The sequence below is a fragment of the Coenobita brevimanus genome, chromosome 62 (genome assembly GCF_032717465.1).
Source record: "Coenobita brevimanus isolate Jiangsu-jjx chromosome 62, ASM3271746v2, whole genome shotgun sequence".
NCBI classification, from domain to species: domain Eukaryota; kingdom Metazoa; phylum Arthropoda; class Malacostraca; order Decapoda; family Coenobitidae; genus Coenobita; species Coenobita brevimanus.
This window is the reverse complement of record NC_137015.1, coordinates 22,153,979-22,176,922: the sequence shown is the minus strand read 5'-3', so window position 1 is coordinate 22,176,922 and position 22,944 is coordinate 22,153,979. Positions and strand designations below refer to the sequence as shown.

The 22,944-nt window shown below is 39.9% G+C and overlaps 1 protein-coding gene and 1 non-coding gene across 3 annotated transcripts in view; one reads left to right on the top strand and one right to left on the bottom strand.

The window, feature by feature from the left end:
* Positions 1 to 22,944, bottom strand: part of Ars2 (arsenic resistance protein 2) — an 842,642-nt gene that overhangs the window by 128,448 nt on the left and 691,250 nt on the right. The gene's annotated exons all lie outside the window — the stretch shown is intronic.
* Positions 17,297 to 17,415, top strand: LOC145404226 (5S ribosomal RNA). Its single transcript, XR_013898156.1, has one exon. It is a non-coding gene; the product is annotated as a 5S ribosomal RNA (ribosomal RNA).

Genomic DNA, 22,944 nt, shown 5'->3' with positions numbered 1-22,944 from the left:
ATCCTCGCCACCTCCCGAGTACCATTCCTCCCAGTTCACCTCTTTACAGTTAAAGTCACCCACCAAAATTATTTTACAGTATTGCTTTTCTCAATTATTTTTTGCAAATAGCTAGCCATATCTAACAACATCTCATGGTATTCGTCCTCCTTCCATGCTCTCGTCTTTGGGGGAACATACACTACCGCCATATCTCCCTTAACATTCTCTCCAGTTTCTAATTTCATATATATCACTTCAGCCCTGCCTTCTCCCATTTCCACAGTATCTACATTTATGTTGTTCTTCACTGCTATCATCACTCCTCCTCCCTTTTTTTCTTTTCTGTCTTTTCTCCACAGTTTGTATTTACCATCTCCCAAATGAACATCAATATCTTCTCTTAATTTGGTCTCTACAAAGCACATGACATCAGGTTCATGTTCTCTCAAGAAATCGTTAATTTCGATCCTTGTCGATATGAAACCATCAACATTAGTATACATCACCTTCAAATTATTTTTGACGTTTTTGATACCCTCTTCTCTCCTACTCTCTGTCCGTACCACTTCCTCAACTTCTGATCTTTCACAACCATCCCCCTTAGTTTCCTTCACTTGTATTTCCTTAAATACCATTTCCTTACTTTCATATCCAATACTCTCCAAAAAAAAAGTATTACATTCTTCCTCTGTCCTCTTATCATTATTTTCCTTTACTTCTTCCTTTCATGATTTTAAAACTTCTCTTTCTTCTTCATTCAGATCTTTTCTTATTATAATATTTTCCATCCCCGCCTCTTTACTTAATTTCCAGGTCACTTTAAGTATCTCATCTATTACACTTTCTGATGCAAACTTGACTCTCATTGGTCTTGTTTCCCCTTTCTTATAAGGCCCTATCCTCCTTACTTCCTCAATTTCTTTTACCCACTTGTCTTCTTCGGGGTCAATCTTACTTGATATTTCTCTCACCAAGTTCGTGTCTCTCTCGAGTCTTACGAACCTAACCTTTTCTTCCTCTTCCCTGTTTCCAAATACTACCACACATCTGTTCCTTTCTACAGTTTCTCTCACTATTTTCTCTTTTTTCTTCAGTATTTTCACTACATTTTCTTCCATTTTTTTTTTTTCATTTCCCTTTCTTCCTGGATGATCTCCCTTAAGCTGACCACTTCTTTCTGTTCTTCTTCTATGTGTGCCCACTTTGCCTTATGTTCTTTTAATACATTACTCACCTTCTCCGTTTTATTAGTACTCTCTTCTAGTTTCCTGCTCAATTCAACATTTTCCCGCTTCAAATTTCTAATCTCTTCATTCGCTGTTTCATTGGATTGGATCAGACTCTGTATGGTAGTTTCCGTATTTTCAGACACATCCTCTATCACTAGATTCTCTACTTTCTTTTCAAGTTCACTAATACTCATAATTAATGTTTTAACCAGGTCCATGACATTGGTATTTGTATCAAATCCTTGAAATTCTAGTCCCTCATTGTTTACATTTTCGGCCATGTTTGATGTTGGTTAAATACCAAAACAGCTGTTACCAAAAAAAACTACAAACATTCATGTATAGTCTGTGTGTGTGTGTGTATTCTTACCTAATTATTCTTACTTAATTGTATCTTTACAGGAATGAGTGAAGCTCGTACTGTCCCGTGTCTTAAAACATTTTTATCGTACATATCCTTAAATTTATGAATTGCTTTGGCACACACTATTTCATTCGGTAGTGCATTCCACTGATCAATTGCCCTATTTGGGAAACTAAATTTCCTTACATCTTTATCGCCTCTCTTTTTATGCAGTTATTTGCGGTGTCCTTTCGCTGATGCATACCCATAGGTTATGTAATCATTTATGTCTATTTTCTCCTTTCCTGATAAGTATTTCTATAGCATAATCATGTCTCCTCTTTTCCTTCTCACATGTAGTGGAGGTAGATTCAGTTTTTCTAACCTTTCTTTGTAGCTTTGATCCCTTAAGCTTGGTACCCATCTTGTAGCAGCCTTTTGAACTTTTTCAATCTTATTTACTTGTTTTTTGAGATGAGGACTCCAGACTACTGATGCATACTCCAGGGCTGGTCTGATGAATGATGTTATTATCTTTCTTAGCATGTCTCCATTTATGTATATGAATGCTATTCTCATATTTGCAGGCAATGTATACATGTTCCGTACCGTCTCACCGATGCGGTCGGCCGGAGATAGTCTGTTATTGATAATCATACCTAGGTCCTTCTCTCTTTCTGATGTGTGTAGGGATTTACTTCCTAACTAATAATCCCGATCAGGTCTTTTTCCACTTTTACCATACTTGATTACATGACACTTGTCCACACTGAATTCCATTTGCCATGTATTGCTCCATTCATGAAGTTTATTTAATTCTTCTTGTAGCTCTTTACAAGAGTCTGCGTTAGTAATTTTCCTTTGTAATTTTGCATCATCAGCAAACATGTTTAGATAGCTTTCATTTCCAATGTTGTTATCTATATCATTTATATACACCAAAAACATGATTGGTACCAGCACTTAGCCATGTGGAACTCTACTAGTCACTCCCTCCATGATGAGTAATTTCCTTAGTACTGTTCTCACTTCTCTTTTTTTGGGAAAATCTTGCATCTTACAATACAGTTTGCCTCGGATTCCTCCTAGATGCGCAGTTTCCTTAAAAGTCTTTGGTGTGGTACTCTGTCAAATGCATTCTTGAAATCTAAATAGATACTGTGCACCCATCCTTCTCTTTTCTGTAATGTTTCTGTTACCCTATCACAGTAGCTCAACAGATTAGTAACACATGATTTTCCCTTTCTGAAACCAAACTATCTTTCTGTTATCATACTGTGTTCTTCTAGATGATTTAATAATAATAATAATAGTAATCTGGCCTTTTGTTTCTCAAAAGCGCCAGTTCTTCCTTTAGGAATTCACTAGCGCTCGACACCCATACATTATTTTTACAATTACAAGAATTGTGACATTTCTTGTATATAATACAAGCTACATCATTTATACATGAAAGTGGCAATAATTAAACCCTATAATCATCCGTCATAGTACCTCTCTCCAGGTCATATCATTTTGAAAAAAGAAAGGCTTTCAGCTTGTCTCTTAAAGGATTCAACAGTAGAGTTGTCTTATGGACAATGGCAATCCAGGGGCTCTATACACAAAAGAACGATCAGAGAAAGATGACTGGTGGACAGCTCCTGGCTCATCAAGACACAAAGAATCATCTTCACTGCGTAACATCACACCCGGGCATGCCGATGGGAGTTTTAACAATTCAGAAAGATACTTCGGTTCACCAAACTTAAAAACCTTGAATGTAATAAGACTCAGTTTAAATTCAATTCTAGCCTTTACTGGTAACCAATGCAACTCAATCAGAAACGGGGTAGTTGAGGTTCTCGGGGGGAGACCAAAGATAACCCGTGCTGCCCTGTTCAACACAGACTGAACTTTTGTTAGTATATTATTTGGAAGACCTTCCCACAGTGAATTACAATAATCATCACGAGACAAGACAACTGCATGGACCAATATTAAGAAGCACCGTCTATTCAGGAATTTTCTCACAGAGGACAGATTTCTGATATGCAAGTTACACCCTCTTACAACCTGATTAATATGTTCTTTGTAATTTAACTTAGAATTAAAATAAACACCCAGATTTCAAACAGAACTGACTGAGTGAAGCTGTGACACACCAATGTTCAAAGCTAGGGCACTGTCAGTGTCATCAGCCCTTCTGTTTCCTCTGACGTTGATGATCTCAGATTTACCATCATTAAGCTTAAGTTTCCTCTTAGCCATCCAAATCTTAATATCAGACATTAGAGATTCAAACTTTGTCTTAGTATCGTTGATATTTGACATCTTAACATAAAGCTGGGTGTCATCAGCATAAAAATGATAGGACACATCATGAGCATCAAGTAGAGATGATAAACTACTTGTGTAGATGGTAAATAGAATTGGACCCAAAACTGATCCTTGAGGTACTCCAAATAGAAGGGAAGCAGAATCAGAGCTAGCGTAATCAACAACCACTCTCTGAGATCTGTCCGACAGATATGATTTAAGGAGCAAAAGGGCACTATCACGAACGCCATAAAAATGCAGATCGTCCAACAATAGTTTATGATCTACTGTATCAAAAGCTCCAGACATATCCAACAACTAGGAGAGAGGACATCCCACTACAAGGGTTTGTCACCAAGCCACTCTGAAGCCTTGTTAGTGCAGTTTCAGTTGAATGGTATTTTCTGTATGCTGACTGAGCAACAGGAACAACTCTGTTGTGTTCCAGTAGTGGTACGAGTTGATCGAGTAAGGCCCGCTCAATAATCTTGGATAAAAAAAGACAGGTTAGAGATGGGACGATAATTTGTCATGCTCTTAACATCAAGGCCAGGTTTCTTAATTAGGGGCCTAAGCAAAGCACGCTTCTCAGACAGCACAAAATTACTTTTTAAGAGGCATCTATTTATTATGTTGCAGATAAAGTCTGCAGCGTGCTCGTACACATCAGACAGTTGAGACATGTTACATGGATCGAGTGAGCAAAATGTTTTATTAAGTTCTCTGATATAACATTTGACTTTGTTTACATCCAGCAGATGAAATGTTGAAAGCAAATGATCCCTGGTGCACCGTGGCTGGAAGTCAACTGAGTACACTTCACTAGAACTGCTGTCTAAATCACTTTTTATGTGAGATATCTTGCCTGTAAAAAAATGAAGCAAAATCAGAAGCAAAATGGGTTTCAGATGCAGAAGTTGGTTTAAAAATTACATTCCTCTGGCCAACCAAACTGTTCACAACTGCAGACAGTTTTTTTTTATAACCACCACATGAATCAACTTTATTTTGATAATACCTAGCCTTTTGGGCTTTTACAGTGTGAACAACTGCTCTTCTCGCAAAAACATAATGCAAACAAGTTACTTCAGTCTGCTGCAAGTGCCACTCACGTTCTGCCCTTCTACGTTGTCTACACAAAGAATTAATGGATGGACCATACCACAGAGAATCATTACGTACAGTGATTGTTTTTACTACCTCAGGACAATAATGGTCAAAAATTGACCTAAGCTTGTTGTTGTAAATATCAACCAACTCATCAGAAGAAAGACTGGAAGACTCAATGGAGTTTAAACGTTGATCAATTTCAAGACACATCAACTGGCGGTCAACATTCCTATAATTTCTGAACCTGATGACCTTTTTATATGAAGGGGATTTCGGGACATCAAAACTAAGAGTGATCAGAGCATGATCAGAGATGAGGAGGTCACATGAGTCAACCTCCACATCTGATATGCGCCAGCAACCAACAGGGGACAAGATCAAGTCAAGGACATGTCCTGAGACATGAGTTGGATTACTCACATGATTGAAAAAATTGTTCTGGGTGATCAACTCAAGGAATTCTGAAGAAAATGGTTTTGACTTTGGACTGTCAACCCAATAATTGAAATCACCACAAACAAGAAGTCCTCTAGGATTAAGAGAAAACCCTTCAAGAAACTGCCCAACTCCTCCATAAAACCTCAATCTCTGCCCAGATGACCTGGTTGATAGACAATTGCAATTATAATGGTATTCTGATGGAAATTTATTAATACTTCCATTAATTCAAATGAAGATGGGGTCAGGTCTGAGTCAATGAGAGAAACGTTTGCAAGTGCTGCCGAGCAGATGAGTGCTACACCTCCTCCCAGATAGTCAGCAGCAGGCCTGGGAATACTAATTATAGAATGTGTCTTAGGCAAATCATTATGAATAATATCGATATCAGACTCATATAATCAGGTTTCAGTCAAGCACAAAATGTCAAGCTCGTGCTGATTTAGAGTTTCATTAATATAGTCTACCTTATTACGGATAGAACGAATATTTAAAAGACCCATCCTTAACTGGTTCAAGAGGGACATAGTCAGTTTTTTGAATGGTCAAAATTGGTGTTTTCAATCAATCTATTCCTATGAGAAATCATAATTGGACAGTCTCTACTTGATGCAAAATGGGCAACCGACTGTGAATTTGAATTAGCATCTTGATGTCTTAACCCCTAAAGCGCAGCCGTCGACAGCCGACCCTCCCACCCCCCCGTGTGGCGGGGTTGTATCGCGGTCTGAGTACCTGTAGGAAAATATTTGCCAAAAATCATAGATTAACCCTAGAACATTATAATTTTTATGGCAGATAGTACTTACATTCAGCTTTCTCCAGAGACAGGTGTTGAGCCTTCGTGGACTACCCAAGGACTTGTGGAGACTTGCAAAGTTGGGTAACAAAATCTTCACTTTCACACCTCCAGCAACCCAGTTTCCCCTCTACCACAGCCTCATTCTGTCACAGTAAACTTTATACTACAACGTACAGGTAGTTTGGAATCCGTATTTGTACAATAAGCACTGAAAGTAAGGCTAAAATCAATGAAGCATAGGGCCGACATGCAGCGCGGTGGCGGTCTTCCCGTCACTCAACAAACATTTCCATTTTCACAGCTAAAAACACGTATACTACATTATTTTCAATCATATTACTTCCCAAAAGATCACCGTGGCGCGCTTTTTATTCTGCCTTACGCCCGTCACTTTATTCTCGTTCCTGTCGGCCGCTCGCACTGACTCGGAAGATCTAGAACTCGCCATAATGTCACTTTGAAAGCCTGCGGTAAACTGACGCTAAACAGGGGCAAACTGCGCGAAAAAAAGCTAGTGTGACAACTGGGGAAACAAGCGTTTCCTATTAGCATAAACTGCTTGTGAGAGGAGAGCGCAGATTTACAGTTCTGAGCAGTCAGAGCGCTGCCATATATTACAGCCAGGCTGGCCGGGCCGTGGTGGGGGAGGAAAGGGGGGAAAAACGCGATACTTGGCAACAACGGAGGTCAGTAGTACAAAGGTAAAGTATGCTAATTGTAGCTAAAGGGTGGTGGTACTGATAGACAATACCAGCTGGAACATCCTTGCCCGCGTTTATTCAAAATTAACTCGAATCGCAAACGCGACGATCCGCCGTTATGTCCTTTTTGGCGTGCGTCGCAAACGCGACGGCCCGCGCTTCAGGGGTTAAAGAAGAGCAGTTGCTGCATTTGGGAGAATTTCTGTTACTACAATCCTTAGATTTATGGGTTCCAGCACAAAAGACGCATTTAGGTTCATCATTTTTCTGAGAACATCTCTTAAATGTATGACCAAAGCCTTGACAGTGATGACACTGTGTAACCCAGAATCAATCAAATATGCGGCATCTAGTAAGATCCACATAGATGTAATTGCCCTGTTCTACAATGGAGGATCTCACCTCTGGCGACATCTTCAAGACAGCAGTTTTGGTGTCATTCCTTGTTCTTGTGAAGAGAAGGTTGAGGGTACAACCTCGATCAATGAGCATCTTAATTTTAGTTTTTTTCTCAGAATGTTTGGGATGATGTCAGAGTCACCCAAGCAAGAGGAAAGGCCTGTCACGGTCATTTTAGGCAACATTTTCTTTGGCTCTGATATGCAAAAAGTGCCATCAGAGCCAAAATGATCACTCAGCACCCCAGTTGCCTCACCTTTGGTCTCAGCCGACGGAAACTTCATTACCAACCCACCAGCCTTGGTCTTAAGACAGCTATCAACCGGTATCGAGTTAAGAACACCTCTGACGTCTTCTGGTCCCATCTGATTTGTCAGGGCATCAGCACCACTCTTTGGTTTCACAATCAGTACATGCTGACTATGAATAGCTTTTTTCTGGCCATGAGCACTGATCTCAATCACGCCCACAGGCAGATCATTCCCTCCCCCCATGAGAGACCCGTGAACAGCATCCACAAATGACTTGGCCTGATCTTGCGTGACTGCCATGGGTGATTGGACCTTGGTCTCTAGTGCCTCCAGACTTTTCTTATCAGCTTTTCTAATACCATGCTTACAACACTGGCTAGTGATACTGGTCAGTAGGTTAGCGGATCTTGTCTATTCCCTTTCTTGAATAAGGGAACAAAGTTTGCTTTCTTCCAAATATCAGGTAGTTTACCTTGTCTTAAGGATTCCTTAAAAATTAAAGATAATGGTTTACTTAACTCCTCTGCACATTCATGTAGCACCCAACATGAAATTTCATCAGGACCATTTGCTTTCCTTTGACTTATTACTTAACTCCTCCTGTATTTCTTTTTCTGATATTTATATATCTGGTAATATGTGTGGGCATGCATGTTCCATATCATTCCTCTCAAAATTATTTTCTTCTGTAAAAACTGATTGGAAATTCTTATTTAGTGCTTCACAAATATCCTTCGCTTGTATATAAGTGATTCCCTCATCCGTAATGGATAGTAATTTATCTTTTACTTTTAGTTTTGCCTCGGATGCAGGTGTAAAATAGCTTCGGCTGATCACTACTTTTATTATTAATGATGTCCTCTTCAAGCTGTTTTTGGGCTTCCCTCCTTATTCTTGTGTAATTGCTTCTTGCCTGTGTATAGTTGTTATATGCCCTCTCACTATAGTGGGTTCTGTATCTATTCCACAACAAATATCTTTTTTCTTTTGAGTTTTTATATTCTATATTAAACCATTTCTTTATTTTCTTTCCTGCTTCTTTGTGCTGTGGGATGTACTTCTGGACTCCTATTTCATAAAGTTCACAGAATTTTTTATATCTATCTAATGCCAGACGCCTCAATCCCATTTGGGGTGGCCACAAACAAATCGTCTCCACGTCGCCCTGTCCCCTGCCATTTCACCGCCCTGCTCCCAGCTCACACCCCCCTCTCTCATATACCTCTCCACCCCATCCCTCCATCTCATCCTTGGCCTCCGCCCTCCCTCTTCCCCCCTCCACCTCACTCACATACACTCTCTTCGTCAGTCTTTCACCCTCCATCCTCTCTACATGGCCAAACCACCTCAGTGTGTTCCTCATAACACTTCCTATCACATCCACATCCACACCACAACGCTCCTTTATATCCTCATTCATCAGCCTGTCTCTCCATGTGACTCCACAGGCTCCTCTTAAATAATTCATTTCCACTGCTCTCACTCTTGATTTGTGTCCTTCCAACAACGTCCAAGCTTCACTTCCATACGTTAGAGCTGGTATCACAATACTGTCATGTAATAACTTTTTCACTTCTATGCTCACTTCCCTGTTTCTTATCACTGCTTTCAAAGAACCAGCAACCTTTCTTCCCTGCTGTACCCTTTCAAGCACTTCACCCTCCAAACCTCCATTCTTACTCATCACACTACCCAAGTACTGTACTTAAACATACTCACATTTTCCAATTCCTCACCATCCAACCTCGCTGTACATTCACTGACTTCACCTCTCTCAAAGTCCATCACTTTACTCTTCCCTACATTCACCTTTAGATTCCGTTTCTTACACACTCTCCCAAACTCATCCACCAAGCCTTGCAGCTCCCCTTCGTCTTCACTCAACAACACAGTATCATCTGCAAACAACAGTACAGGAAGTTTCCAAACACTATCCTCTCTCACCAGGGCCACTCCAACATCCACTACCCTACCTTGTACCTCTTTTATTACCCCATCCATGAACAGATTGAACAACCATGGAGACATGACACATCCCCATTTCAACCCAACCTCCGAAGAGAAAAATTCACTTTTTATATACAACATTTAAATCTTGTCCTCTAAGCTCCTTTTCCCAATGTATTTCTAAGAAGTACTTCTTTAGGTCATGGTAGTTTCCCTTTTTATAATTTAGACACATTTTGTAACTTTCACTGCTGTTAACTATGTCATATGAAATCCTGAAGTTGCAATTTAGTACTGCATGGTCACTTTTGCCAAATGGAATTCACTTTTGCCAAATGGAAGGTGATACATTAAATTGTCAATATCGTTTTCTTGCCTAGTAAATATAAGATCTAGCACTGAGGGTTCATCGAGTCCTCTTTTTCTGGTGCTTTCCATGTTGCGTTAGGAAAAACTCCTGCACAAGATCCAGGAGCTTTTGGTCCCAACAGTTTTCTTGGCTTATTATATCTAGAGTATTCCAATTTATATTGGTATTAAATTCTCCAGTTAGTAGAATTCTTTCCGAATTCTCTTCCATCCTATGTAGTAATGCTCTTCAACTCTGAATTGTACTCTCTGCCAGATCCTCATATTTGCTTCTTTTCCATGTGTTTGATCTGGGTGGAACGTATAAATTTGCTACAATTACTTTCCCTTCAGATGTATTGATCTCTACTGCAATCAGTTCTACTTGTAAGGGTATATCTAGTTTTATTTCTTTGACTTTTAGATTTTTCTTTGTTAATATTATAATTCCTCCTCATTTTTACAAGTTCCTATCACTTCTTCATATACTGTATTCCTCTAAGTTTAGGGTGTCATTTGATATCCTTGATGTTAATTTTGTTTCAGTTATGGTGGTATCAATCTTAAGTGGCGGTTTAGGTGGGGCATGAACCTCTGTACAGTGTTGCCACGTGTTCCATACCTGCTATGCGAACGGCTCTGATATATGTAATAGGCATCACAATAAGATAAATACATAAGAATATAATGGTAACATGTTTATTACAATATATGAAGGAACAGTAAACTTATTATGCGTAAAATATTTATACGGCAATACAGAAACGTGGCATAAATATTTTATAGTGTCGCTTAAAAAAAAGTAGTCACTTTTATTGGCTGTTACTGTATTTCTGGGGTTGGTAATAATGTCACACTTATGATTATAAGATAATGTGCAGGAATATAAGTAAAAATATGTCAATTTCTTAGTAAAAAAAAATATATATATATATTAAACCCTCGTGAGCGGCAACACACACACAAACCCAGTCCCACCTGGCCAGAGCTTCGTCTATCCTAGGCCTGATTGGGGACACTTAAAAAAAGATGCGCCAAGACTTTTACCTCTTGGGTGGTGTGGAAATAAAGTCAAATTTATAATATGTACATTATAACATAAAAGAAAGAAGTTGAGAGGCGGAAGAGAGAGTTATATGTAGAAAGAAAGAGAGAGGTGAAAAGATTAGTAAGAGAGAGTAAGAAGAGAGTGGATGAGGAATTTGGAAGGAATCTGAGTGTAAAGTGGAGGGACTGTAAGAAAATGTTCTGGAGAGAGGTGAAAAGAGTAAGACAGGGTGGAAGTGAAGTTAGCAGGGGAGTGAAAAATAAAAATGGTAGATTACTAGTGGAGAAGGTAGAAAAAGTGAGCAGATGGAGAGAACACTTTAAGGAATTGTTGAACATAGAGAATGAAAGTAATGCGAGTATAAGTGGCTGGGGAATGGCTGGGAGAAGGAGGGAGGTGAGAAGACAGGAAGAAATCAGTAGGATAGAAGTTGTGGAAGCAATGAAGAAAGTCAAATTGGGGAAAGCCCCAGGAATTGATGGAGTGTGTGGTGAAATGCTGAAGCATGGGGGAGAGATAGTAGTAGAATGGATGTGGAAGATGTGCAGATTGGCCCGGGAGGAAGGTAAAGTCCCGGAGGATTGGAAGTCAGGTATAATTATCCCCTTGTACAAAGGAAAAGGGGAAAAAGAAGTGTGTGGTAATCATAGGGGCATTTGTCTTCTTAGTATAATAGGAAAAGTGTATGGTAGGATACTTATAGACAGAGTTAGAGAAAGAACAGAGAAATTAGTTGGAGAAGAACAGGGAGGCTTTAGGAAGGGAAGAGGTTGTGTAGATCAGATATTCATTCTCAGATCTTTAGTGGAAAAGTTTCTAGAGAAGGGAAAGAAGTTATATGCGGCTTTCATGGATTTGGAGAAAGCACATGACAGAGTGGATAGACAAGGATTGTGGAAAGTGTTAAGAATATATGGAGTAGATGGAAAGTTGTTGAATGCTGTGAAGAGTATGTACGATGGTGCGAAGGCTGCAGTGCGTGTGGATGGTGAACTAAGTGAATTTTTCTCTTTGAAAGTTGGTTTGAAACAGGGATGTGTCATGCCTCCATGGTTGTTCAGTCTGTACATGGATGGGGTAATAAAAGAGGTGCAAGGTAGGGTAGTGGATGTTGGAGTGGCCTTGGTGAGAGAGGATAGTGTTTGGAAACTCCCTGTACTGTTGTTTGCAGATGATACTGTGTTGTTGAGTGAAGACAGAGGGGAGCAGCAAGGCTTGGTGGATGAGTCTGAGAGAGTGTGTAAGAAACGGAATCTAAAGGTGAATGTAGGGAAGAGTAAACTGATGGTCTTTGAGAGAAGTGAAGTTAGTGAATGTACAGCGAGGTTGGATGGTGAGGAATTGGAAAATGTAAGTACATTTAAGTACAGTACTTGGGTAGTGTGATGAGTAAGGATGGAGGTTTGGAGGGTGAAGTGCTTGAAAGGGTACAGCAGGGAAGAAAGGTTGCTGGTTCTTTGAATGCAGTGATAAGAAACAGGGAAATGAGCATGGAAGTGAAAAAGTTACTACATGACAGTATTGTGATACCAACTCTAACGTACGGAAGTGAAGCTTGGACATTGTTGGAAGGACACAAGTCAAGAGTGAGAGCAGTGAAAAGGAGTTATTTAAGAGGAGCCTGTGGAGTCATGTGGAGAGACAGGCTGACGAATGAGGATATAAAGGAGCGTTGTGGTGTGGATGTGGATGTGATAGGAAGCGTTATGAGGAGCACACTGAGGTGGTTTGGCCATGTGGAGAGGATGGAGGGTGAAAGACTGATGAAGAGAGTGTATGTGAGTGAGGTGGAGGGGGGAAGAGGGAGGGGGAGGCCGAGGATGAGATGGAGGGATGGGGTGGACAGGTATATGAGAGAGTTGGGTGTGAGTTAGGAGCAGGGCAGTGAAATGGCGAGGGACAGGGCAACTTGGAGGCGATTTGTTTGTGGCCACCCCAAACGGGATTGAGGCGTCTGGTAATAGATAGATAGATAGAAAATAACCAAAATGTATCCTAAAATACCACAGACGAGAGAGAGAGAGAGGGGGGGGGGGAAGGCAGACCAGGGGCAGTGTTGAGTGCAGCTGAGTGAGAGATGGAGGAAGGGAGGGAACGAAGGAGGGAAAGAGTGATTGAATGAAAACAAATCATGGCGCCACAATAGTGAGGTCATCTGGCGCCATATGTAAAACAATAATATTTTTAAATATAATTAGATATAATAAAAACAAAATAAAGAAATGAAAACACAAGTTTATGTCACTCATAAAAGAAACAAAATTCCCAAGGATGACGTACATCTCCCCTCAGAAGAAAGAGAGAGAGAGAGAGAGAGAGAGAGAGAGAAGCATCACGGGTATGGAAAACGTGGTAACACTGTACAGAGGTTGGTGCCCCACCCAAACCGCCAGTTAAGAATGGTACCACCATAGGCATATTATATATGGTTAATTTTCTCTGCTATAATCATTGATCTCTAATAATTTAGACACCATTCAATCTACATTTCAGTACATCAACGTAATCATCTTGTTTACACACTTGTCTACTACCTTCCTCGTTTTTATTCCCTCCAGTTTATGTACCACTTTTGAACCTGCAATCCAATTACTGTACTTTGTAAAAAAAAATGTATTCTTCTCCTCCTCTGATCTTCCCTCATTCTTTGTTTTTGCTTCCTCCCTCTTCTCTTTTAGTAATTCCAGTTCCTCTTGAGTTAGGCATCTTTTTATCCACACATTTTCAAATTCCTCATTTTCCAAGAGTTTCTTTGCATTTTTTAGTATCTCCTCCACAGTGTTTACACTCTGGAAGGTTACCTTTAGGGGCCTTGACTTATTTCTCTCATATTTCCCTAAACTTTTGTGTTCCTCTGTGTCCTTATTACAGATTTCCTCTGATACTTCCGTCAATATGCTCATTATATCTGCCATCTCCTTTTTGTCTCTGGAAGATCTTGTTTTTTATTTCTTCCTCTTCTATACCAGTGATTACTATAGATTTGTTGATGCTGAATCTCTGCCCAATTTAGGATTGTTTTGGATTATTCTTTTCACTTCCTTTTTAATGCTTTCTTCTTCAACTCTTGTTTCTAAGTCTATCCTTACATTCACCATTTCAGCATAAGTGGTTTCCACATCATTTTTTAGCTTTGCATTGCTTCATTCACCTGTGATATCTTCTCCTCAATATCACTGCTCTGATCTATCAGACTGCTTACTTGCCTAATTGTCTCTGAATCATTTTCAAACTCTTCCATGATACTCTAGTGGTTGACTACTGTAATTGCCATTTCACTAATTTTCCTTCTAAGTGAACCCACCTCTACTGTCAGCTCATCTATTGTTGTGTCTTTCTTGTTGACTTCCTTTCCTAATTCTTCTACTTCTTCCTTCTGGATGTGCAACTGTTTCATAATTTCATCCATTTCATTCTGAAATGCCATCTCTAATCTGTTTACCCGTTCTAGTAGCTTGTTATACATCTCCATTTCAGCCAGTTCTTGGTAGAAATCATCATCCTGCTTTCTACCTTTATCCTTTCTCTTTTCCAAAGTTGCTTTACTCAAGTAGGTGGACATCATGTGGTATTAAGAGCACAGATTCTACTTACATTCCCTAGCCAAGACCAAACAACTGATCAACTGACGTTGGGCGCATTCCTGTGCTACTTTGGTTATTTTACTATTTGAACAACAGTCTTACTTGAAACTTCCCCTTTTTATATTAGGACACCATTTAGTTTAACCTGGTACAGAGCCTGACTCATATAAAGATGCTAATTTAGATAAGGCCACTTGGCCAGGTTTGGCCAGATACGGAGTGATGTGATGTGCGCCTGCTCTGCTCGGCACTTCATGTGTGTGTGTGTATTTACCTAATTGTGATATACGGGAAATGAGCTACGCTCATGGGGTTCCTTCTCTGTTTCACAAAGTAAAATTTAGCTTTAAACTAATTTAAGTTTTTAGACTGGACGATCTCTTTTTGTCCAGGCTATTCCACAGGTCTATACATCTATAAGGAAAACTATATTTCTTGATATCTTTCACGCAGCTTGGCTTCTTCAGTTTCATTCCGTGTCCTCTTGTTACTCACTTATCCCATAGAAACAGATCTTCTTTGTCAATTTAATCTACTCCCATCATGGTCCTGAACACTGTAATCATGTCGCCTCTCTTTCTCCTTTTCTCTAAGGAAGGCAAATCCAGCTTTTCCAGCCTCTCTCTGTACGATAGATCTGCCAGACTGGGGACCATTTTGGCTGCTGTTCTTTGTATTCTCTCAATCTTGTTTATATCTTTCTTTTTGTGTGGGGACCATACTACTGCTGCATATTCTAACCTGGGGCGAATCATGGCCACTATCAATTTTTTCATCACCTCCTCATCCACATAATGAAAAGCTACTCTTATATATGTCAGGAGTTTATACGTCTCTCTAATTGTCTTGTTAATGTGTTTTTCAGGTGACAAACTGTCCTGGACCAGCACTCCCAAATCTTTCTCTTCTCTCGCTTTTGTGATTGGTTCATTGCCCATCAAATCATTCAGTGATGGCCTCTTGGTACTTTTTCCCATTTCCAATATTTTACATTTTTTTGCACTGAATTTCATTTCCCACATCTGGCTCCATTAGTGTATCCTATCCAGATCCTCCTGCAGCATTTTACAATCCTCCTCAACCTCTACCTTCCTCAATATCTTACCATCATCAGCAAACAGACTTGCATAACTATTCACTCCATCTACCATATCATTTATGTAAATCAGGAACATCACTGGCGCCAACACCAAGCCCTGTGGGACTCCACTTGTTACTTCCCTCCATCCAGACATTCTATCCTTTATAACTGTCCTCATTTGTCTCTCTCTCAAAAAGTCTCTCATCCATTCCAGAAGGTTACCCTTCAGTCCTCCTATATGCTCTAGTTTCCACATTAGTCTCTTATGGGGTACCTTGTCAAAGGCCTTCTCCAAATCTAAATACACACAATCCACCCAACCATCTCTCTCCTGAAGCACGTCAATGGCTCGAGTAAAAACTCAAGAAGTTGGAAACGCATGACCTTCCACTTCTGAATCCAAATTGACTATCAGGCAAAATATTCATCTCTTCCAGATATTTTATCCATCCATCTTTCAGAATTCTCAAGCACAATTTTGCGACCATCCTAATTAGAGACACTGGTCTATAATACAGGGGTTCTTTCCTGTTTCCTCCCTTATAAATTGGTACCACATTTGCCCTCTTCCATTCTTGAGGCACTTTCCCCTCTTCCAGAGAACACACAATTAACCCCTTAAACGCGGATCGTCGCGTTTGCGACACTCGGCAAAAAGGACATAACGGCAGAGCGTCGCATTTGCGATTCTAGTAAATTTTGAATAACCGCGGGCAGGCAGGCTCCAGCTGGTATTGTCTATCAGTACCACCACCCTCTAGCTACAACTAGCATACTTTACCTTTGTACTACTGACCTCAGTTGTTGCCAAATATCGCGTTTTCCCCCCGTCCCCCCCCCACCACGGCCCGGCCAGCCTGGCTGTGATACATGGCAGCGCTCTGAGCGCTCAGAACTGTAAATCTGTGATCTCCTCTCACAAGCAGTTTATGCTACTAGGAAACGCTTGTTTCCCCAGTTGTAACACTAGCTTTTTTTCTCACGGTTTGCCCCTGTTTAGCGTCAGTTTACTGCAGGCTTTCAAAGTGACATTATGGCGAGTTCTAGCTCTTCCCAGTCAGTGCAAGCGGCTGACAGGAACGAGAATAAAGTGGCGGGCGTAAGGCAGAATAAAAAGCGCGCCGTGGTGATCTTTTGGGAAGTAATATGATTGAAAATAATGTAGTATACATGTTTTTAGCTGTGAAAATGGAAATGTTTGTTAAGTGACGGGAAGACCGCCGCCACAGTGCATGTCGGCCGTACGCTCCGTTGATTTTAGCCTTTTTTTCAGTGCTTATTGTACAAATACGGATTCCTAACTACCTTTACGTTGTAGTATAAAGCTTACTGTGACAGAATGAGGCTGGGTAGAGGGGAAACCGGGTTGCTGGAGGTGTGAAAGTGAAGATTTGGTTACCCAACTTTGCAAGTCTCCACAAGTCCTTGGGTAGTCCACGAAGGCTCAACACCTGTCTCTGGAGAAAGCTGAATGTAAGTACTATCTGCCATACCAAGTATAATGTTCTAGGGTTAATCTCTGATTTTTGGCGAATATTTTCCTACAGGTACTCAGACCGCGATACAACCCCGCCACTCGGGGGGGAACGACTGTACACGGCCGTGTTTAAGGGGTTAAACCGTGAATCTTATCCGCCAGTTGTCCTCTGCATTCCCCCAGTACCCAGTTAGAGATTCCATCTGGTCCTGGGGCTTTCCTTACATCTTGAATTTCCAGTAATTTATATACTTCCAGTACAACGGCCATACCACGTTGAGTACACCGCTTCCCGTTGGATCAGCGAAGTTAAGCAATGTTGGGTCTGGTTAGTACTTCGATGGGTGACCGCCTGGGAACACCAGATGCTGTTGGCATCCCTACGTCAAGTGGGGTTGGTGGAGGATTAGTGCCCCTCCCTGTAAAACAATTAACTCTAAGCCCTTGGCCACCCCGTTTGGGATACATGGCGTCTGGCAATGAATGAATGAAACTTCCATTTTTATATCTTTTATCACTACATTTCTAGTCACTCCCTCTCCTTCCAAAAACTCCTTTTCATTAGTGAAAACTGATTGGAAACATTTGTTCATTATTTCTGCTTGCACTGCTGCATCTTTATAGACCTCTCCTTCTATTTTCAATTGGATGATTCCTTCCTTTTGTTTCAATTTGCTATTGACAAATCTATAAAACAATCTGAGTTCATCCTTACATTTGTCTATTATACCTTTTTCAAAATTCCTTTCTTCCTCTCTATGTATTCTTGTGTATTCATTTCTAGTTCTTTTATATTCTTCCTTTGTTTTGTTGTTCCCTCTCTTTCAGCAATTGTTCCATGCCGTGTCTCTCTCTTTTTTGCTATCACACACCTTCTATTAAACCACTCCTTTTTCCTGTTTTCTTTCCCCCTTATCTTGGCACAAATTTTTCCACTCCCGAATTACAGAGGCCTAGAAAAATATCCCACTTCCTCTGTATCTCTCTTGTTTCTCTGAATTTTCTCCAATCTGCATTTTCAAAAAATTTTCTCAATCCTGTAAAGTTTGCTTTCCCAAAGTTGTATCTTCCCTGCCTAGAAAGCTCGTCTCTTGGCTCCACGTTCCCTGTTATCATCTGGAACTCAATGATCACATGATCACTTTTTCCAATAGGACACAGATATTTCAAGGATTCTATTATATCGGGTTCTTTGGTAAATAGTAAGTCTAGTCTTGATGGTGTGTCCTCACCTCGGAACTGTCTCTCTTCTTTGACCCACTGCGTCATCACACTGTTCATTGTTATATTCAATAATATAGTGCCCCACGAATCTTCGCTGCCTCCTGAGTCTCATTCCTCCCAGTTCGCCTCTTTACAACTGAAGTCACCCATTAAAATTACATTGTTGCTTTTCTCAATATTTTTCTGTAAATAACCAGCCATGTCTGACAGCATTTCCTGGTATTCATCATCACTCCATGCTCTTGTCTTAGAGGGAACATACACTACTGCCATATCTCTCTTGCTATTCTCTCCAGTCTCTAATTTCATATTTATCAGTTCGACCCTGCCTTCGCCCATTTCCACGGTATCTACATTTATGTTGTTCTTCACTGCTATCATCACACCTCCTCCCGTTATTTCTTTTCTGTCTCGTCTCCACAGTTTGTATTTACCTTCACCCATATGAACATCAATATCTTCTCTTAACTTGGTCTCTACTAAGCACATAACATCAGGTTCATGTACCCTCAAAAAATTGTTGATTTCTAGTCTTGCCGACTTAAACCATCAACATTAGTATATGCCACCTTCACACTGTTTTTGATGTTTTTTATACCTTCTTTTCTCCTTCTCTCCGTCGGTACCACTTTCTTAATTTCTGATCCATGACTCTCCAATAAAACACTGTCTTCTCTTCCTCCGTTCTCTGTTCGTTTTTTACCTTTGCTTCCTTTAATAACTCCTTTATTTTAGCCCGTTCTTCCTCATTTGCATCTCTCCTTATCCAAACATTTTTGAACCCTTCCTTGTCTGATAATTTCCATGTTCTACTGATAATTTTGTTTACTGTTGCCTGGGACTTAAACTTTACCTTAAATAGCCCTGCCCCTCCTTCCTCGTTCTTTCCTAACTTAAACACCTCTTCAGTCTCTTTCTGAGCTTCATTATTTTCCTCCATGACTACTGCTATTATTTCTTTAACCTTATTCAGTTCTTCTCCTTCTCTTTCTGATCTTATTGTCATAAGTTTTTCTTTAACTCCTGAAATTATTACACATTCTTTCTTATCTGCTACATCCCTAACTAAAGATTCTCTACTTCTCAGCATCATAACCACTTCCCTCTCTACCTTTTCCTTGCTTTGTTGTTCTATAATCTCTCAAATTTACATTTCCTTTTTCCTGAATTTTCTTCCACCCCTTATGTTGCTCTTTGATTTCTTTAACGTGCTCGTCCTGTATTCTTGATTTGGATTCATACTCATCTAGTTTGCTTTTCATCCTGTCCCTTTCTCCTTCCAACCTCTTATTCTCCCTTTTGAGCTGTTTTTTTCATTAGAGGCACATTCACTGCTTACTTTTAATTTCGTAACTTCATTTTCTTGTTCGTCACTGCGTGTACAAACTTTTTCCAGTTTATTCTGTAGAACTGTGATCTCGTTCTTCTGCTCTATGGACAGTTCCTTTAACTCTCTAATTACTGTACGTTTAAGTACTTGGGTAGTGTGATGAGTAAGGATGGAGGTTTGGAGGGTGAAGTGCTTGAAAGGGTACAGTAGAGAAGAAAGGTTGCTGGTTCTTTGAAAGCAGTGATAAGAAACAGGGAAGTGAGCATGGAAGTGTAAAAGTTACTACATGACAGTACAGTATTGTGATACGAACTCTAACGTATGGAAGTGAAGCTTGGACGTTGTTGGAAGGACACAAGTCAAGAGTGAGAGCAGTGGAAATAAGTTATTTAAGAGGAGCCTGTGGAGTCACATGGAGAGACAGGATGACGAATGAGGATATAAAGGAGCGTTGTGGTGTGGATGTGGATGTGATAAGAAGCGTTATGAGGAACACACTGAGGTGGTTTGGCCATGTAGAGAGGATGGAGGGTGAAAGACTGACAAAGAGAGTGTATGTGAGTGAGGTGGAGGGGGAAGAGGGAGGGGGAGGCCGAGGATGAGATGGAGGGATGGGGTGGAGAGGTATATGAGAGACGGGGGTGTGTGAGTTGGGAGCAGGGCAGTGAAATGGTGGGGGACAGGGAGACTTGGAGGCGATTTGTTTGTGACCACCCCAAACGGGATTGAGGCGTCTGGCAATGGACAGATAGATAGATAAACCTTTTTTAATCTCCTGGACATTCCTCTCCACGGTTTTCCCTACTTCTGCTGTTCTTGTTTGGTTAAACTTAATACTTCCATTTCCCACATCCTCTTCAGTGAAGCCCTCAAATCCTTTCTCGCCAGTCATAAACAAAGCACCGTTTTTTTTCCATCATGATTCAACCAAATGGAGACTTTCTATTTCCACTATGTCTTGTTCCTCAAATCCTTTCTCGCCAGTCATAAACAAAGCACCGTTTTTTTCCGTCATGATTCAACCAAATGGAGACTTTCTATTTCCACTATGTCTTGTTCTTTTTATGACCAAAACCGCGATTTTCCTTAACTACCATCCGATAGGACCACCACTCACACACTCATTTACATAATTACAAATACTGTAAGCTGGTCTCCTTTTTGTCGCTGATTCAGCCATTATTTCTCCACGATCCAGTAAGAACACCGTCTCTTTCGGCAACCTGTGGGTGTGTGTGTCTGTGTGTGTGTGTGTTCTTACTTAATTGTATCTTTACAGGAATGAGTCAAGCTCGTACTGTCCCGTGTCTTAAACCATATTTATCGTACATATCCTTAAATTTGTGAATTGTTTTGGCACACACTATTTCATTCAGTAGTGCATTCCATTGATCAATTGCTCCGTTTGGGAAACTGAATTTCTTTACGTCTTTATCACCTCTCTTCTTATGCAGTTTTTTGCAGTGTCCTCTTGCTGATGCTTCTCCATATGTTAAGTAATCATTTATGTCTATTTTCTCCTTCCCTGATATGCACTTATATAGCATTATCATGTCACCTCTTTTCCTTCTCTCATGCAGTGTTGGTAGATTCAGTTTATTTAGTCTTTCTTCGTAGCTTAGGTCCCTTAAGCTTGGTATCTATCTTGTAGCGGCCCTTTGAACTTTTTCAATCTTGTCTATGTGTTTTTTGAGATGAGGACTCCAGACTACTGATGCATATTCCAGGGTTGGTCTAATGAATGATGTTATTATCCTTCTTAGCATGTCTTCATTTATGTATGTGAATGCTATTCTCATATTTGCAAGCAGTGTATACATGTTACGTACCTTCTCGCTGATGTGGTCAGCCGGAGATAGTCTGTTATTGATATTCACTCCTAGGTCCTTCTCTCTTTCTGATGTGTATAGGGTTTTATTTCCTAACTTATAATCCCAATCAGGTCTTTTTCCACTTTTACCAAACTTGATTACATGACACTTGTCCACATTGAATTCCATTTGCCATGTATTACTCCATTCATGAAGTTTATTTAATTCTTCTTGTAGCTCTTTGCAAGAGTCTCTGTTAGTAATTCTCCTTTGTATTTTTCCATCATCTGCAAACATATTCAGATAGCTCTCATTTCCAGTGTTACTGTTTATATCATTTACATACTCTAAAAACATGATTGGTGCCAGCACTGAACCCTGTGGTACTCCACTAGTCACTTCTTTCCATGATGAGTAGTTTCCTCTTAGTACTGTCCTCATTTCTCTTTTTATGAGAAAATCTTGCATCCAACAAAACAGTTTGCCTCGAATTCCTCCTTGATAGTACAGTTTCCATAAAAGTCTTTGGTGTGGTACTGTGTCAAAAGCTTTCTTGAAATCTAAATAGATACTGTCCACCCATCCTTCTCTTTCCTGTATTGTGTTTGTTACTCTGTCATAGTAGCTCAACAGATTAGTAACACATGATTTTCCTTTTCTGAAACCAAACAGTCTTTCTGTTATCATACTTTGTTCTTCTAGATGATTTACCCAAGCTTTTCTTATAAGCTTTTCTAATACCTTGCTTACAACACTGGTCAGTGATACTGGTCGGTAGTTGAGTGGATTTTATCTATTTCCTTTCTTGAATAAGGGGACAATATTTGCTTTCTTCCAAATATCAGGTAGTTTACCTTGACTCAAGGATTTCTTGAAAATTAAAAATAATGGTTTACTTAACTCCTTTGCACATTCTCGTAGTACCCAACATGAAATTTCATCAGGACCACTTGCTTTTCCTCTGTCTAATTTACTTAACTCCTCCTGTAGTACTTTTTCTGCTATTTGTATATCTGGTAGTATGTGTGGACATGCATGTTCCACATAGTCCCTCTCAAAATTTTTTTCTTCTGTAAAAACTAATTGGAAATTCTTACTTAGTGCTTCACAAATATCTTTCTCTTGTGTATAAGTGATTCCCTCGTCCATAATGGATTGTATTATATCTTTTACTTTGGTTTTGCTTCTGATATACCTGTAAAACAGCTTTGGTTGATCACTACTTTTATTTATTATATCCTCCTCAAACTGTTTTTGGGCTTCCCTCCTTATTTTTGTATAATCGTTTCTTGCCTGTTTGTAATTATTATACGCCCTTTCACTATTGTGTCTTCTGTATCTATTCCATAACAAATCTCTTCTTTCTTTTGAATTTTTATATTCTGTATTGAACCATTTCTGTATTTTCTTATCTGCTTCTTTGTGCTGTGGGATGTACTTCTGGACTCCTGTTTCATAAAATTCACAAAATTTTTTATATACAGCATTTAAATCTTGTCCTCTAAGCTCATTTTCCCAATCAACTTCTAAGAAATACTTCT